Genomic DNA, 17836 nt, shown 5'->3' on the forward strand with positions numbered 1-17836 from the left:
AGACCATCTATTTCCTGGATACCGCAGCCTTTTTTTGTTTTTGGTTTACTGCCTTAACTTTCCTGAAGCACATCCTCCAGGTGCAAAACTTTTGTCTTTGGAGAGCTGAAAATGTTTGCATTCTACCTTTGCATGGGATTTATATATTAGCTGGTGGAAAATACTGTTGGCTGGAAATCCACTTTTCTCTTGGGAGTTTTGAAGACACTGCTCTTCTATTTGAGTGTGATCTGTTGTAACTTCTTTGGGGAAGCTTTTAGGATATTCTCTTTATTCCTGATGTTCTTAGATTTTGTGGTTGTCGTGTATTGTCATTCACTGTTCCAAGAGCTTGGTTAATTCTTTTCATTAGGAGCTGCCCTTTTCTTCTGGGAAATTTTTCTTTTTTTCCCCCTCCAAATTCCCAGCCTTCTCTTTCTGAAAGTCCTATTAGTCACCTCTTTGATTTATTTTCTTATCTTTTCCTCTATTGTTATGTAGTTTTCAGTCTTTTTTGTCCTACTAGTATGAAATGCCTTTGACTTTCCATTTCAATGTTTCTATTGAATTTTAAGCCTTGTCATATTTTTAATTTATGAGAAGGCCTTTTACACAGGTTTTTTTTTTTTTTTTTTTTTGTAAACTGCATCTATTCTTTCTTGGATTTATTTCTTATCTCTCTTAGGGTGTTGAGTGTAGATATTTTTGGTTGGTTGGTTTTCTTGAGCTCCTGTATTATTTTCCCTTTTCCTCCAGATTTCATTTTTATTATTTGTTTATTTGGGTCTCTGTCTATTCGTGTGTGTGTATTCTTTTTCAGATTCTTTTCCCTGATTGATTATTATAAAGTATTGAGTATCGTTTCTCGTGCTATATATTGGCTATCTGTTTTATGTGTAGTAATGTGTATACGTCATCCCAGCCTCGTAAGTTATTGCCGTTGCTCCACACCGGCCTCGTCCAACAGGTTTGTTCCTTTAACCAGCTCTATTGAGGTACATTTTATGTATTCTGGGGTTCACCCGCCGCACGCCTGCATCTCAGGCATCTTTGGTAACGTGCTGAGTGGCGTGACTGTTACCACAAGTCAGCGTTCAGCATGTCCCTTGCCCTCGCAAGGTCCCCCCTCCCCTTTCACAGTGAACCCCCCTGTTCCATCCCAGGGCCCCAGACAACGGCCCACCTATTTTCTGTCTATAATTTGCCCTTTTTGAACATCGTGTATAAATAAAACCATGCCGCATGTGGTCGCTGGTGTGTGCTTCCTTTCTCTTCGCACGATGTTTCAAGGTTCGTCCCGCTGCTGAGCGTGGTGGTGTGCCCCTTTGGCAGGATGGCATTCAGGCTGCGGACAGGCTGTGTTCTGTCCACCGGTTTGCCAGCTGACGGATGTCGCAGTTGTTCCTAGGTTTTGGCTGTTGGGAGGAGCGCCTTCTGCAGGTGTCTGAGCCTGGCCTCTGAGATGCTTCCCGAAGAGCTCCACCTGGAGCCTTCCACAGAAGAAGAGAGGGGGCGTTGGTCTGCCCGGGTCTCCTGCCTCGTTGTCAGCATAACTCATCACCTCCTGGTTCTGATGACCCAGCCCCTTCCCTTGAAACCATTACCTTTCCCGCCCTCTGTGTTAGTCATCACTGTTAAGTTTAGCTCATTCCTTTAAGCATGAAGAGTTTCTTATCACTGTAAAGACACACTGTGCACTATCAGTGAGGTCAGTGGTATCGGGAACTAGACCAAACCAGTTCTTCCTTCTCACATGTGTTGGGGGATTCCCTTGTCCAGAGCCAGCCATTTGCCATGTGATGCTGAAGACTGGAGTTTTCCTTTATCTCAGACAGAAACCATTGACTCACCAGGATTTTAAAAAACATAACAAAATCTATTATCCTTGGTCAGAAGGGTGTATATGAAGTTAAAGAAATGATTTGTTGCATTTTGTGGGGGAATACAGGACTTCCCAGGTGGCTCAGTGGTAAAGAATCCGCCTGCCAATGCAGAACATGCAGGAGTCATGGGTTTGATCCCTGGGTCGGGAAGATCCCCTGGAGAAGGAGGAAATGGCAACCCACTCCAGTATTTCCAGTATTCTTGCCTGGAACATCCCACGGGCAGAGGAGCCTGGTGGGCTGTGGTTCATGGGGTTGTGAAGACTTGGATGTGATTAAGCATGTGCGTGCGCACACACACACACGGGGTTGGGGGGCATACAGTTACTCATTTGATTATCCTCAAGTGTACCTTTTCGGGTATTTTTTCATCTTTCACTCTAAAGAACTCTTATGCTATCTTTTATTAGAGACTTGAATGCATTCAGGTCAAATCTAAATTTAATACGAGGGTACTTTTGGAAAATTCTTGTACTTAGAGCTTTCAATCTTACCTGCTTATGATACTGACAGTCCAGAGAGGGTTGCAGAGAGTCAGACATGCCCGAGCACACACACGTAGATAGTAATAGAATGCTGTTAATGGGGACTTCCCCGGTGGTCCACTGGTTAAGAATCCATGCTTCCACCCTAGGGGCAAGGATTCGATCCCTGGTCGGGGAACCAAGATCCTGCATGCTGTGTGTTGTGGGCAAAAAAAGAAAAGAGAGTACTGTTGGCAGTCAGAACCTACGCCACATCAGCGACTCTGGGACCCTCTGTGTAACTGCGGGGTGGTTTGCTGACTATTCAGTTGGGAAGTCTCAGGTCAAAGACTAAGTGTTACCCTGGTCAGGTCTGTGCATCCAAGGGACATAGGACTTACTGGGCCCCGAGTCAGGCAGTGAGGACGGCCAGGGGTTGAGGATGTGCACTCAGGTGGTGCAGGCTTTTCTGGCTGTATTCATTCACCTGCGGGGGGCCTGCCTGCTGTTTTAGGGCCTTTCCTGTTTGAACCTGGCGAGTGAGAATACCTCAGTTTTCTCTTTGTGTGTCTCCTTCTCTTAATTCCCAGAACAGACTTGTAGATGTTCAGCTCTTTATTCTTCCTGACTTGTGGGCTTAGCGTCTGTGCGGTGTGTTGCTGTTTGTGAGAGATCTGAGCCTGCTTTGCTAGCAGCAGCCCTTTAGCTCTTGCCCTATTGCTGGCTGTGGACATGGTGTGCCAGGCACCGTGCCGGGCTCCTTCTTGGTTTTGTTCAGTCGCTCAGTTGTGTCTGACTCTTTGCGACCCCATGGACTACAGCACTCCAGGCTTTCCTGTCCTTCTTTGTCTCCCGGAATTTGCTCAAACTCATGTCTGTTGAGTTGGTGATGACATCCAGCCTCTCCTTTTCTGTTGCCGCCTTCTCCTCTGGCCCTCAATCTTTCCCAGCATCAGGGTCTTTTCTAATGAGTTGGCTCTTCACATCAGGTGGCCAAAATACAGCATCTGTCCTTCCAATGAATATTCAGGGTTGATCTCCTTTAGGACTGACTAGTATGATCTCCTTGCTGTCCAAGGGACTCTCAAGAGTCTTCTCCAACACCACAGTTCAAGAGCATCAATTCTTTGGTGCTCAGCCTTCTCTATGGTCCACGTCTGTATGGACCTTCTTGGTGGCAATGAACAAGAAAAGTGTTCAGTGCGCCATCGGGCAGCAGGTGGCCCTCAGTTTGAGGCGGGTGATGTGGCCGGTGGGAAAGAGCAGGGGGCCGTGGGAGCCTATTACTAAGCTAGATCTGATAGAGTAGACATTGTGATATACGGTGACGCTTTATGATTTAAATTCTGTCTCTGGCTGAGGCAGAGAAGGGTGAGGAGCCTTGGAGGTGATGACTCATCGGCCTGGTTAATGGAATAGAGATAAGAGGGTGTGTCCCATTGATTATGGTAATTCCGGCCCTTTCTGCTTTCCCGGAGCACCTGTCTCTTTGGAGACCTTGCGTCCTCTGTCCGCTGCTCTTGTGGTGTCTGGACTGTGCCGAGTTAGCAGCTCTCCGTGGAGCCCTCCTCAGCACCCCCATGGGGAGTAGGGTGGGGAGGGCGTGCTTGTCAGACCTCGGGGTGCCCTGTGAGCAACCTGCGGCGCTCATAGTTGGAGATGAGCGACATCTTCTGTCATTTTTTTCGCCTCATCTGTGTTGTAGTAGGGCTTCCCTGGTAGCTCAGCTGATAAAGAATCCGCCTGCAATGCATGAGGCCCCGGTTTGATTCCTGGGTCGGGAAGATTCACTGGAGAAGGGATAGGCTACCCACTCCAGTATTCTTGGGCTTCCCTGGTGGCTCAGCTATTAAAGGCTCCGCCTGCAATGTGGGAGACCTGGGTTTGGTTTCTTGGGATGGGAAGATCCCCTGGAGAAGGGAAAGGCTACCCACTCCAGTATTCTGGCCTGATGAAGTCCATGAACTGTTTCACGGGGTTGCAAAGAATTAGACACAGCTGAGTGACTTTCTCTTTCACTGTGTTGTAGTATGTATTGGTACTTCATTTCTTTTTGTTGCAGAATAACATTCCATTGAATGTAAGTACTAGTTTTATTTATTATTCAGTGGAGGGTCTTGTGGACTGTTTCTACTTTTGTTCAATTAGGAATACTGCTGCTGTGAACACTTGTGTGCACGTTTTTGAATAGACTGCTTTCCTTTTCTTGGTTGTCTACCTGGGAGGAGAATTGCTTTTACTGTCACGTTAACGCTCACCTTTAGAGAAACTGCTAGTTTTCCAAAGCAACTGGACCGTTCAGCATTCCCACCAGCAGTGTATGAAGGTTCCAGTTTCTGTACCTCCTTACCATACTTGTAATTATCTAATTATCTATTTGATTAGAGCCATCCTAGTGGTATTTCATTTTAGTGGTTTAGATTGTTTTTCTTTGATAACTAATAATGTAAGCATCTTTTCACATGCTTGTTCGTCATTTGAATATATTAGGAGAAATGGTATTCATATCCTTTGGACATGTTTAAATTGTGTTTTTTGTTTTTTAAAGGTTTTCGTTTCTAAGAATTCTTTATGTATTCTGGATACATGTCTTTTGCCAGATGTATGAGTTGCAAAGATTTTCTCCCATTCTGTGAACTGACTTTTTGGTTTCTTGATGATGTACTTGGAAGCGCAGAAGTGTTTTTCATTTTGCTAAAGCTCAGCTTACTGTCTCTTTCGCTTTGGTGTGCTCGTGGTGTCATATCCAAGAACCTACTGCCTAAGCTAAGATTATTGAAGATTTCCTCTTATGTTTTCCTTTGAAACTTCATAGTTTTGACTCTTATGGTTAGCTGTTTGATCTACTTTGAATTAATTTTGTGTAGATTCTGAAGTAGGGGTGCAGCTTCATTCATTTGCATGTGGATATCCGGTGGCCCAGCACCGTTTGTTGAAAGGACTAATTCCTTTTCCATTCAGTTGTTTTGATACACATGTCAAAAACCCATTGACCTTAAATGTGAGCATTTCTGAACTTTTTTTCCCTTATTTAAATTTCTGAACTCTGAATTCCATTCCACTCCATCCTCTTGATCTCTGTATTTATCCTGTTGCCAGGGCCACACAGTTTTGATTACGGCAGCTTTGTGGAAGGTTTGGAAATTGGGAAGAGTGAGGAGTAGTCCTCCAAGCTGTTCTTGAAAAGGACTACTGAATTTCTGTGGCACATACTTTCAAGATGCTTTTCTGGCACTTGACAAAAGTTCTGTCGGTTAGGACTTACTCCTCTCATGATGGAAGATCTATTGTTTTGCAGACTAATGTGTTCACCTCCTCAGTTGTGCCCAACTCTTTGTGACCCCATAGAATGTAGCCCACCAGGCTCCTCTGTCTATGGAATTCTCCAGGCCAGAATGCTGGAGCAGGTTGCCATTTCCTACTCCAGGGGATCTTCCTGATCCAGGGATCGAACCCGTGTCTCTTGTGTCTCTTGCATTTGCAGGCAAATTCTTTACCAATCAGATCACAGACAGTTCCCACCCCATCCCCCAGTATTGGTGAGAGAACATCTAGAGATACTCTCAGTTCCTCCTGCAAATGCCTTAAGGAATGACTTGATAATGTCACTGATTCTTTCAAAACCTTTATAAATTAAGTACCATACAGTACAGCAGAGGGGAAAAAAAAAAGAGGCAAGGAAATGGAACCACACCAAGCTGTCTAGATATGAAATAGCTCTCCCTAGATTATTTTATCATCTCTTACAAAATTTTCAATGTGGAGAATTTCACTGTAGAAAGTCTATTCCAGATATGTACAAGTATATACTTAGGTAACATACCTATCATTATCAGAAGCATAGAGAACTGTGTTTCTTAAGGAAGATCAAAGACTCTGGCCCTGAAACACTAAGAATAGTTTGCCTTGAACCTCAAGGGTTGATGAATGAAAAATGTCTGTTACAGCAGAATCTTTGGTATGCCTAAAATATGTCATCTAAGAGGAAAAAATGTGCATTGCTAGTGAAGTATTTCAGTTTGAATGATAAATGAAGAAGTTCCTACCTCCCATCACCAGGAGTAACAAATACCCAAGGATCTTTCCATTGCAGTTACAGTCTGGAAACTCAGCTGGCCTTGGGACAGAGCAGGTTGTTGAAAATCTTCAGGGCCTTACTCATACATGAGTGCAGATAAATCTCAAATCTAACCCAGTGCGGTGCTCTAAGAAACTGTAGTGACTTCAAGGCACTTTGGAAATCTGATGGTGCTGTGTAAATGCTACATAATGGTCTTGTCAGATTTAGTTTAACACTTACTATTCTTATACTCTCAAAACATAGTTTTTAACTTTTTAAACTGCTTGTTTATAAATAACTAGCAAAAGAGGAACTACCCAGAACACATTTCACCCATGCAACCTGCTCAGACTAAATTACAGGGAAGGGAGCTTTTGCTAAAATGCATTTCCTCTACTTGTGAAGAAACTGTTGAGAAATGAACTTTAACTCTGAGAAGATTATGCCATCTCGTACAACATGTTTTGGGCTTCCCTGGTGGCTCAGTCAGTAAAGAGTCTGCCTGCAAGGCAGGGGATCCAGGTTCAATCCCTGGGTTGGGAAGATCCTCTGGAGAAGGAAATGGCAACCCATTCCAGTATTCTTGCCTGGAGAATTCCAAGACAGAGGAGCCTGGTGGGCTACAATCCATGGGGTCACTAACAGTCAGACATGACTGAGTGATAACACACACACACAATGTATTTATACTTAATGGTTGTAATTATCTTACATTTCAAATGAGCCCCTCTTCCCCCAAAAACAGTTTAAGAAATATATTCCTCAACCGTCTTCTGTAATTAATCAAAGAAATGTGCTTTCATCAGCAAATTGTGCGAAAACTATGAAGTTCATCACTGATATCAATCAACCCTGAATAAGCATGGAAATTAGGCATTTATGGCATTAGTGCCCTTATAAGAAGAAGAGACCAGGGACATCCCTGGTGGTCCAGTGGCTAAGATTCCACACTCCCAATTCAGAGGGTCTGGGTTTGATCCCTGGTCAGGGAACTAGATCCCACATCCCACAACTAAAGATACTGCATGCTGAAACTACAATCTGGTGTAGACACATAAATAAAAATGTAAAAATCTTCATTTTACAAAAAATGTCTAATCAGTAATTGCAGTGTTATCAGCTGAGAGTTAGGAGTTTCATCTGTGTGTTTGAATGGATGATAATAGGAAAAGGGTAAGTCAAGTCATGGGGCTTCCCTGGTAGCTCAGATGGTTAAGAATCTGCCTGCAATGCAGGGGACCTGGGTTTGATCCCTAGGTTGGGAAGATGCCCTGGAGAAGTCAGTTATATGTCAGCTTTGGTTTTAGGTGGTCAGATGCCTGGATTCATATATGGCAACACGAGACCAGCTTTACTTAGCTCAGCAGGAAATGAGAGTGGGGCCTGGAGGAAACCATGCGTCTCTGGCATGTACTTTGCAAGCCTCTCATTGGTGTTGAGGAGAGTAAGTGAAGTGTACTTCCTTCCCTAAAATGCTGATGATGAAGTGGAAATAAGATCTATATACAGGTGAACTAACCAGATTGTGTCTGATGTTTACATGTCAGAAGATGGAATTTGGAGATGAGTTCCAGTTCTCAGGAAGAATAAAACAAATGATGAGATTTGAGGGTTGAGTGCCAGAGATTAAGGTTCTCCCACATGACGCTTAATTTCTTTATGTGGATTGCTTTTTCATGTCAGTGGGTCACACAATGGGGCAATGTCCAGGGTGCTTGAGAGCTGAGGGTATTCTGCACACTGATTTTGGTAGGTTTAGGGAAGAATCAGGATGTGCTGAGCCCAGCGAGGACTCCTTAGACTTTGCTCTAGAAATGTGACTGTATAAATGAATGGGAATGTGCAGATGAACACTCACAAGAGAAAACAGGTTGGACATTGGAGACTGGACGGATCTGTGGGAGTTTTGGAACCGATATGATTTATTTGAGTTAGTAAAGAGAGGGGCCATCTTGGTGGTATGTTAAAAAGATAATTGCCCTCTTGAGTACTGACTCCATGAGATCTTTTGTGTATATATATATATTTCTTAATTTTAATCCTTATTTCACATGTGAATAATATGTAAGGTTAAATAATTTGCCTACAGTCACATAGCTAGCAGGCAGTGGAGAAACTGAGTGTTAAGGCTTTTCAGTTGACTTAAGTTTAGCACTTACCCATTTTCCAGGCTGTTTCCCAGAGTATTGGCAGGTTGATTCGATAGGCAAGGTGTGACCAGGTGGGAAGGCGTGGGGCCCTGGAATCCCAGTGGGATGAGGGACGGATGGGAGTTGGGCAGGGGTTGAGAGGCAGAGGGGGCAGAGGTTGCCAGCCCTGAAGGCGCCCCCCCCCCAACCCTGGTTTTCTGTGCCTCCTTTATTGCTGTTGTTCAGTCACTAAGTCGTGTCCAGTTCTTTGCGGCCCCATGGACTGCAGCACGCCACGCTTCCCTGTCCTTCACTATCTCCCTCAGTTTGCTCAAACTCTTGTGCATTGAGGTGGTGATGCCATCCAACCATCTCATCCTCTGTCACCCTCTTCTCCTCCCACCTTCAATCTTTCCCAATCTTTCCCAGCATCAGGGTTTTTTCAGTGAGTCAGCTCTTTGCATCAGGTGGCCAAAGTATTGGAGCTTCAACATCAGTCCTTCCGGTGAATATTCAGGGTTGATTCCCTTTAGGATTGACTGGTTTGATCTCCTTTGGTGCTTTTCAACCTTTTTTTGGGAAAAAAAAAAAAAAAAATTTTTTTTATTTGATTGCACCGACATTATTTGTGGCAGGTGGAATCTAGTTCCCTGACTGGGGAGCCAGTTCCCAGACCAGCATCGAACCCAGGCCCTCTGCATTGGAAGCGCAAAGTCTTAGCCACTGGACCACCAGGGAAGTCCTGGTGCTTCTCAACCTTTAAGGTGCACTTGAGTCAGCTGGGGAGCTTGTTAAAACGCAGGTTGTCATCCAGCTGTCTGGGATGGGGCCTGGGAGGGTCTGTGTGTCTAAAATGCTTCCTGGTGATGCTATAGTGGTTTTGCACTTGGCTTACTAAGGACCTAGAAAGAGGTTCCAGGGGGAAGTCTTGGGAGGCAGCTGACTTAGACCGACCTTTCATTGGAACACAGCTGTTAGGGTGGCCTGGTCGGGCGGGGATTCTGTCTGATCTGTGTGGTGTCACGTGTCTTGTGTTGTGGTTTTGTGAAGGGACCTTGGGCTTTGAGCATCACAGAATGTGGAGGTAGAGAAGGTTGCTAGAGATTCTGCCTCCTGACCCCGTGGGTGACAGGTGAGCGCAGTGAGGGATCTTGGGGCCTGGTCAGGACTAGGGTGCCCCTCCCCCCCACCTCGGGCGCTTCCTTTCCGTCTGTCTGGGTTGAAGGCAGTGCAGTGGGGCGCTGCCCCACCCATCCGGTTTGGTGATTTGGTGACATGATGAAAGGCAGAATAGGAAACCGATGATGGTTCTCACTCTATTTCAGTTTGTAGCGAGCTTCCTGACACAACAGTTAAGTGTTTCAGAGGGTGAGTGAATAGAGGGGAGAGCCAAGTTTCTGGATGAGGTGGTCATGGAGTGGCCGGCGGCTGGGATCGTGCCGGAGCCCTGGTGCTGGTTCCTGGTTAATGTAGACCCGATGGTGGGGGCCGCGGAGCCTGGCAGGAGCCTGCCAGACGGCAGCTGGGTTCTGACTTGGGCTGGGGCAGGTGTGACTATAATCAAGTGGAGAGCTGGAGAGAGACCTGCTCTTGATCACGTGCTCTTGCAGAACTGGGGAGCAGGCAGCAGACGGTGTCCTCTGCCTGTCGGTCGTTGGAACAGAGGGCAGGTCGCTGGAGGGAGGGTGGGCAGAGTGTGGAGATGTAAAATGCTGTGCAGAGAGAAACGGGAGAAGTGGGCGGAGCGATGTGTGGCTTGGTAGTCTTTAGGTGTGGGTCTTTTGTGGGGCCTGTGGGTGAGGCCAGTGGTTTTTATGCTGATGTCTCAGAATCGTATTCATAAGATGTTACTGGGCTGGCCAAAAAGTTCATTAGGTTTTTTCCATGAGATGCTGCAGAAAAACCCAAATGAACTTTTTGGCCAACACAGTAGTTCTGGGAAGAACCTGAGGCAGCCTGTAGTTCCGTTGGCCCAGAAAACCCCACCGAAGGACCCTGAGAGGTGCGGGGCACAGGGGCTCACAGTAGGAGAGGCGGACAGGCCGAGGGGGAGGTTGCCATAAAGGACGTTGACCTTTTTTGCCTAAAATGGCTTGTTGCCACTCTCACTCTTACTGATTAAAAAACAAAACAAAACACACTTTTGCGGAGTGCCTGTTACACGCAGGCACTGCCGTAAACGTGGCTCTTGCTGTCATTTTCCTTTGACTTTTGGATGGTGCTTCCTGAAAATTCAGGGATGCAGGCTCATGAATTCAGTCATCTTTTGTGACTGTTTGCTTAATATAAGAATAATTACTACAATTGTCTTAGGCTTTAATTTGGAAAGCAAGTGGAATTATTGCCGAATTTCTGGTTTTGGCAGGATTAATAGCATATTTTGCAGTCTGCTGCATCAGGCTGGTCTTTAGAGACCATTTTTTTAAAAAATTTAAATTTATTTATTTTAATTGGAGGCTAATTACTTTACAATATTGTATTGGTTTTGCCATACATCAGCATGAATCTGCCACGAGTGTACACGTGTTCCCCATCCTGAACCCCCCTCCCACCTCCCTCCCCATACCATCCCTCTGGGTCATCCCAGTGCACCAGCCCCAAGCTTCCTGTATCCTGCATTGAACCTGGACTGGCGATTCGTTTCTTATATGATATTATACATGTTTCAATGTCATTCTCCCAACTCATCCCCCCCTCCCTCTCCCACAGAGTCCAAAAGAGTGTTCTATACATCTGTGTCTCTTTTGCTGTAGAGACAATTTTTATTACTCGATTTTTCTGTGAGGCACATTAATAAAAGCCATGTTTAAAATTCTGTCCTTTGAAAGCTTGGTGCTCTAGGTGGATTGTCTTTAGCACTAATCGCAGGGGCTTTCTTACCACGAATTCAGCAATCTCAGCATCTAAAAAGCACAGAAGTAACTCTTCCATTTTACAGATGTGTGCTCAGCACTCAGTTGTGGCCGACTCTTTGTGACCCCCATGGACTGGGGCTCGCCAGGCTGCTCTCTCCATGGGATTTCCCAGCAAGAATACTGGAGTGGGTTACCATTCTCTTCTCCAGGAGATCTTCTCAACTCAGGGATTGAACCTGCCATTCTTTACCACTGAGCTACTGGGGCTTCTCTTATGGTTCTCTTGTTGTTACTGAAGTTCGTTTATAATAACTCACTGCAGGGGAACACAGGGCTTCCCTGGTGGTTCTTATGGTAAAGATTCTGCCTACAGTGCAGGAGACCAGGGTTTGATCCCCGGGTTGGGAAGATCCCCAGGAGGAGGAAATGGCAACCCACTCCAGTATTCTTGCCTGGAGAATCCCATGGACAGAGGAGCCTGGTGGGCTACAGTCTGTGGGGTCGTAAAGAGTTGGACACAACTGAGCGACTAACACTTTCAGGGGAACACACAGTTCAGTAGATTGTGGAAATCTGATTATTAGCTGTTTGAGAGAAAAAAGTAAAGCAAAGTCTGATTTTTTTCCCCCCTTCAACCCATTATCCACCGCCTCCCTGCCCCCCGCCCCCCCCATCCCCTGGATGAGAAGTTCATGAATTACTGTTAATTTTCTGACTAGCTTAGTTTTCAACTGTGTTATGTTGGAGTTCCTCCCTTTGGGAGTTTGCTATTGATTTCTGTGGTTTATGTAGACGTCTCTCCTCATAGCTGTGACTTTATATGTATTAATATCAGTGCCTTTATTATTATTATTTTTTTTAATTTTATTTTATTTTTAAACTTAACATAACTGTATTAGATTTGCCAAATATCAAAATGAATCCGCCACAGGTACACATGTGTTCCCCATCCTGAACCCTCCTCCCTCCCCATTCCATCCCTCTGGGTCGTCCCAGTGCACCAGCCCCAAGCATCCAGTATCGTGCATCGAACCTGGACTGGCAACTCATTTCATACATGATATTTTACATGTTTCAATGCATATCAGTGCCTTTATTTGAGGGTATTTCTGGAGGGTGCCTGTTCTGTTTCTGGGGGAAGAGCTGTGGAGTCTCTGGAATAAAAAGGTTTCAGAACCAGCCATTTCCTGCCCACGTTCTCTGTGATCCATGAGATGGGCTTGAGCTTGCGTGCACCCAGCCTTAACACAGTGGTGGACGTGGACCCATCTTATCTGAGGATGTTGCCCCATGTTTTTTGTGTATAATAAGCATCTTGTATAAACTAACATACTAGTAGTTGTAAATACCTGTAGTAGACATGAAGTAAATGAAGATGTTCAATTGTATATAGTAAGAAAAATAGGCTTTGGATCAGCAGACAGCATGGGTCAGGCAGATTATGATCTGCTTTTTTGCACAGCCTCTCAGGACTCCTAGAATCACCATTTCTGTTTTGAGGGGGCGATGCCTGCAGCAGCGTGCGCCCTGTGTGGCTGGTGTGCCTTCTGTGTGGACCCCTCACCTGGAGGGTGCAGCCTTCAGGCTTCAAAGCTTCACGGCATTAACTACTTATTGCTAAATTCTCTGTTGTCAGCCCTGTTCTGTTCTCAGCTTAGTTGGGAGAGGTTGAGAAGGAAGCAGTAAGTTGCCATGACGGTGTCAGATGGGCTTAGTGGCGAAAGGGCCCTGAGCTAGCCTGTGCCTCTCCCTCCCCTCCGCTTTCAGAAAGCCCTCCCCAGCACAGTGTCCTGGCTGGCCCCTGGTCCTCATTCCTGGCCAAGTCAGGGTCCGGAGCTCACGGTCGCTGTCGTGTGCATCACTTATGGTTGGAGATGGGGGCTAGTGTTTTCTTCTCTGCAGCCTCTGCCCTGGTGAGTGATGACTGACTGGCCAGGTGATGGAATCCTCATTCCTGTGTCCCAAGGGCTCCTTAACATTAGACTGGGCATCTTCAGTCCTTCCAGCGCTCTTCGTGTGTCTGTGCGTCCCTTGTAGGGATGATGGCTCTGAATGTGTTCCAGTGGATCACGACCTCGGTGACGCCCATGGTGCTCAAGAGTGGACCTGTGTCCATGGAAGCCCTGGACGGTTCTGATGGACTCCCATAGCAGGCAAAGCCCTGAGGTCCGTGCCTGACAGCTTCAAGGTCAGGGATTTCCTTCAGTGCTGCGGTGATAGGATCAATTGTGTTGGGCTGGTCATGTCCCCTCTCTGGGCCTCAGATTCCTTTTCTACAGAAGGAAGCGGTGGGCCAGTGTGGGCCTGTTCATTTCTAAAATTTGGAGTGCTTGCACAAGGCAGCCTTTTTTTTTTTTTTTTTTTAAAGCTTTTTATTTTGTATTGGAGTAAAATCAATCAACAATGTTGTGATTATTTCAGGTGAACAGAGAAGGGACTCAGCCATACATACACATGTATCCAGTCTCCCCCAAGCTCTCCTCCCATCCAGGCAAGGTGGCCTCTTTTGAAACCTCTAGTACAGGTTCATTAGGTGGGATTGAGACTTAGGGTACCTGGTTCCACTCACAGGTGATCGGTCTGCAGATAGTGTTTTAAGTCTAAGTTGGTTTCTTGGTTTGGTATTTTTGCCACATTTTCTGCAGTCCAAAGATTCTCTCTTTTAGAGGGAATGACAGACAAATCAGCTTTGGGTCTAGAACTTAAAGGATGGTTCTGTCTCAGCTGTGGGACATTGACCCTAAGAAGTTACAAAACCCGCCCCCCCTCCCTCCCAGACCTGTGAATGAGATGAGGCCCAGAAATGGGTTTTTTGTTTTTTTTTTTAAATAAGGCTCAGTAAAGTACTTGGAGAAGGCGATGGCACCCCACTCCAGCACTCTTGCCTGGAAAATCCCATGGATGGAGGAGCCTGGTAGGCTGCAGTCCATGGGGTAGCTAGAGTCGGACACAACTGAGCGACTTCACTTTCACTTTTCAGTTTCATGCATTGGAGAAGGAAATGGCAACCCACTCCAGTGTTCTTGCCTAGAGAATCCCAGGGACGGGGGAGCCTGGTGGGCTGCCATCTATGGGGTCGCACAGTCGGACACGACTGAAGCGACTTAGCAGCAGCAGCAGTAAAGTACTGCACCTGGGCTTCCCAGGGGGGCACAGTGGTAAAGATTCCACCTGCCAGGGCAGGAGATGTTCGATCCCTGGTTTGGGAAGATCCCCTGAAGGAGGAAATGGCAACCTACTCCAGTGTTCCTGCCTGGAGAATCCCATGGACAGAGGAGCCTGGTGGGCTGCAGTCGCTAGAGTCAGACACGACTTAGCGACTGAACATACACACGCAAAGGACTGAGCAGCCAGGTTCGGAATATCCTCGCTTCAGATGCACTTGCTTCTTCTAACTAGTGAAGTATTTGAGTATGAAATGAGACCTGTCTGGGACTGACTGCAGAATAGCCCAGTGCGAGGAGGAGGTAGTTGGGAGCAAAGAAGCCGCCATCACGGCTGCATGTTGATGGATTAAAGCTGGAGGTCTCATGGGTGTTATTCTCCTGCTCTGTGCGTTTGTGGTATGTTTGACGTTTCTCAGACTAAAAGGTAAACAGAAAAAAGTTGTACTTTTTGAAACCATTTACTCTCGCCTGTCATTGATTCTGTAGTCACAAAAGGTAAACGGTGAGGTAGGCCCCGGGCTCATCTCACCCGAGACTGAAGTCGGGTCTCCTGGGTCCAGCCTTTCTTCCCCTCGGCCCCTGCACACACGCCCGGGATGTGTTACTCACTGCCCCCATCGCCGTGTTGGCTTCAGGTCTCCAAGATAATGCGAAGAGAGACGTTCTGGCCCACGAGCAGTGCCCGCACCGGCATCGCAACGCTGTTGGGTGCGAAAGGAGACCAGCTGGATGGCACGTGTGGTTGATGGCTTGGGGAGGAGCCAGGACTCCTGTGGTCAAGTGGCGTTTGCACTCGGGCTCAACATTTTTGCAAGACCCAGCACCTCTCTCAAGATTATCCGCTCCTCAGAGCCTGTTTTTTAAAAAGTTATTTATTGGTTGTCCTGGGTCTTGGTTGCTGCTCAAGGGCTTTCTCTAGTTGTGACGAGCAGGGACCGCTCTCGAGTTGCAGTGCGCAGGCGTCTCTGGCTGCAGCTGTAGCGCACCCGTTCAGTGGTTGTGGTGCAGTACTGCGCTGTTCTGCGGCGCGTGGGATCCTTCCGGCCCAGGGACCGAACCCGTGTCCTGTGCATTGGCAGGCGGGTTCTTATCCACTGCGCCACCAGGGGGTCCAGCGCCCGTTTCTTGGTAGCCACCTTCTGTTTCTGGTGGAAGTCTGGATAAAAGTGAGTGCTGCATGAGTTCCTTTGCATGTCCGATGACCCGCGTCGGGACTCCTTGCCCAGCCCTTTCTCATCTTCACAGCGTCCTCGGGTTTGGGTGCCCCTGATGCGATTAACTTGGACTCTGATTGGGGTAACTGAGAGCCCTTTTGTCTCTCACACATTGTGGAGATAAGCCAAGCAGATGGATTTCTGTGTTAGAGAGGTGTGAACTTGAGAGTTTTGAAACAGCTTTATTATCTCTGGGTGAGGATTCAGAATTATAAGGGGTCTTTGGGACTGGCGTGTGTTTCTGGTGGTTTCTTTGTAGGAATTGTCATGAAAATTGCCTTTGAGTTAGAGCAGGTTCATCACTTTGCTGTCACAGGTCAGTAGGTCTTTGTTAGGTCGGCAGGCAGAGAACTGCCAGTAATCAGCTAATTTATGAGCCATTCCCTTTTCGCATTTTAGTTGGGAATTTATTGTTGACTGAAAACCCATGAGGTTTAGCTAAATAGCAGCTAACGTTAGCTGACTGTCTTGGAGTTAATTGTGGGTTTTTACTGGCTGTGGGTGGAGTTTTCTGCTCCGTTTTCTGCTTTGCAGTTGGCCTGGCTGGGACTCTCACACAACATCATCACCAAGGCTTCAAGGCTTCCTTAGGACACAAGTTACTTTATTTTAGAATTAAAGGGTCTTTGTGGACAGGATTATAGAACAAGTTCCTTACACCAGGTGGGAAGGGCAGGATGTTCCTGTGATGTGTTTGGCCTGATTCATGAGATAGAGGAAGAATTAGCCTACAGATAATCTGTAGAAACAAACAGAACACTCAGCATCAACTCATGTAGTTGCTGTTTTCAAAAAGGAAAATTTATTTCTGTAAAACTCAGTGGAGTGTACTTTAAAGGTCCTGTGAGAATTTAGGAAAAAAAATATTATTTCAACAAACACTGTTATCTCAAAATACCTAGAAGTATAAAGAACCTTGAATAAGTCAGTGAGATTTGTCTTTCGATAGTTGCTGAACTGCTTAAAGTAAAGCCAGTTTTATTTATTTTATCTGAAAAAAACCAAAACCAAAAACAGTACTTTTTGTCAAACAAAGTGTAGTGCTAGTAACTCAGTTGTGTTGTCCGACTCTTTGTGACTGCATGGACTGTGGCTGTCCAGGCAAGAATACTGGGCTGGGTTGCCATTTCCTTCTCTAAGGGATCTTCCCAACCCAGGGATCGAACCCAGGTCTCCCACATTGCAGTCAGATTCTTTACTGTCTGAGCCACCAGGGAAGCCCTTGTCAAACACAGCTTATTGTCAAATAAGTGATCTCTGTTTTAGACTCTATAAATTCTTTTTCTGTTAAGTACAGATGAATAAAGAACGAGAGGACTAGGAAGACTTGTTTGTTGGTTTGGCAGTTAGCGCTCGTGTAAAACATGGTAAAACAGAAAAACAGTGGTGAGACTACAGAAGTACATTTAGGGCTCCACACAGGAAACGCATGGAACCAGAGAGCTAGGAGATGATTGGTTCGGTTTGCTCCCATGAAATAGCCGAAACGCCCAGGGGTGGTGACTTTAAGGTTACAGCCGATGCCATTTCCCCGTCTAGTTGTGGCTGGGTTTTGGGTCATGCTGGTCTGTGCGGCATGCTGGGACCGTCCCCACCAGCGTCCTTCAGCAGGTGCCAGTTGCATATGGCTCACCAGGCCCCCTCCACAGATCTGGTACAGTCGGTCAGCAGTGGGTTTAGAGTCCAGTTTCCCACAGGCTGCCATGGAAGCGGCTGGTCTGGGCACTGCACTTGGAGGAAGTGCCTGTATGTGATCGTCTGGGGAGCTTTCCTCCCAACGTTTTATTCAGAAAAAAAATCTAAGCCTACATGAAAGTTAACTATGAAATGAACACCCGTCCCTATCTACTTCCTAGATTTTATAACTATCGTTTTATTATATTTGCTTTCTCACAGTTATCCCACCTGTCTGTCCATCAGTCTTTTTTTTTTTAATATTTTAATTTGTTTATTTGGCTGTACCACCAGGTCTTAGTTGCAGCATGTGGGGTCTTTTTTTTTTTTTTTTTGGTGACATGTGGGGTCTAGTTCCGTGACCAAGGATCTAACCTGTGTCCCTTGCATGGGAGCTTGGAGTCCTTGCCA

General features: G+C 46.2%; 1 protein-coding gene and 1 non-coding gene across 32 annotated transcripts in view; one reads left to right on the forward strand and one right to left on the reverse strand.

Moving 5' to 3' along the window:
- MAP4K4 (mitogen-activated protein kinase kinase kinase kinase 4) overlaps nucleotides 1-17836 on the forward strand; it is a 151651-nt gene that overhangs the window by 8814 nt on the left and 125001 nt on the right. The window lies entirely within an intron of this gene.
- TRNAG-UCC (transfer RNA glycine (anticodon UCC)) lies at nucleotides 9162-9253 on the reverse strand. Its single transcript has one exon. It is a non-coding gene; the product is annotated as a tRNA-Gly (tRNA).

Source organism: Bubalus kerabau, chromosome 11, assembly GCF_029407905.1.
Source record: "Bubalus kerabau isolate K-KA32 ecotype Philippines breed swamp buffalo chromosome 11, PCC_UOA_SB_1v2, whole genome shotgun sequence".
NCBI classification, from domain to species: Eukaryota; Metazoa; Chordata; class Mammalia; order Artiodactyla; family Bovidae; genus Bubalus; species Bubalus kerabau.